The sequence below is a fragment of the Aplysia californica genome, unplaced genomic scaffold (genome assembly GCF_000002075.1).
Source record: "Aplysia californica isolate F4 #8 unplaced genomic scaffold, AplCal3.0 scaffold01082, whole genome shotgun sequence".
In the NCBI taxonomy this organism is placed as follows: Eukaryota; Metazoa; Mollusca; class Gastropoda; order Aplysiida; family Aplysiidae; genus Aplysia; species Aplysia californica.
Window position 1 is genome coordinate 168,520 of NW_004798352.1, and position 1,138 is coordinate 169,657.

Genomic DNA, 1,138 nt, shown 5'->3' on the forward strand with positions numbered 1-1,138 from the left:
ACATACCACACCAAGAAGGTGTTGAGGCGTGCCGCTTAGCCCTCAGAAGCCTGGCACCCTACAACACACGTCAAACTTTAGAAATTTTCAAACTGTTGAAGCTAGTCCTCACCCTCAATATATTTTCTTTCAACAATTAAAATTTTCTCTAGCTGACAGGCACAGCGATGGGTACCCCAGTGGCCCCCTCTCATGCCAACATTTTTATGGCTGAATTTTGGCGCAAATACGTCTCCCCTCTTCCCAACCAACCATCTGTACTTATGCATTACATGGATGACATTATCGCCCTGAGCAATGGATGCTTTGAAACAACCCAAAATTTCACACTGATCTGAACAAGACGAACCACTACATCAAATTTACTTTATTCCAGCCCAAGAAAGTCCACTCTTTTCCTGGACATGTCCCTTCTCATTGCAGATAGATATATCCAAATTGAGACAGACCTGTATAATAAAAACCCACAGACTAAATCGTTACCTCCCATCTTCTTCAAACCATCCCAGACATATATTTGGTTCTGTGGTCTATAGTGGTGCACGTAGACTCCAACGCTTTTGTTCCCGTGAACATTCTTTTTAAACAACGGATAGAGGATTTCACAGCCAACCTTCTGCACAGAGGGTACCGCAAACCATTATCGAGAAAGTCAGCAAATTGAACCTCATAACCCCTCTGACCTACAAACCCCTACGCTCAAACAGAAAAGACAATTTTTCGCCACAACTCATCACCAAAAACTACCTAATCTACATAAAATCCATAACCAACACAAAAGCATCTTGGAAACATCAGACAAAATGAAAGCCTGTTTCCCCGATCCTCCTTTGATTGCACTTCGTCAGCCTCCCAATCTTGGCAACCTCCTCATTCGTACTAGAGCAGTAACACTCACGTCCTCACCTGCGATAAACCCATGTTCCACGCCTCAAAATTATCCTTGTCAAAAACCTAGATGCAAAACATGTGCTTACACGAAAGTGACCAATTTTGTCTCACTGGCCTTAACATCGACAAGTCACATTTCAAGGACCTTAAATTGACAACGTAAAGTTCTAATCACCCCTTGTATTCCCGTAACCCCTTCCTTTGGCCTCCTTTCCGTTATATTCATTTTACTCTCTCTCTCTCTCTC

The 1,138-nt window shown here is 42.8% G+C and overlaps 1 protein-coding gene across 1 annotated transcript in view; it reads left to right on the forward strand.

Annotated features, from left to right (window-relative positions):
* Positions 1–1,138, forward strand: part of LOC101853361 (SCO-spondin) — a gene marked incomplete at both ends in the record, with an annotated part of 39,730 nt that overhangs the window by 31,549 nt on the left and 7,043 nt on the right.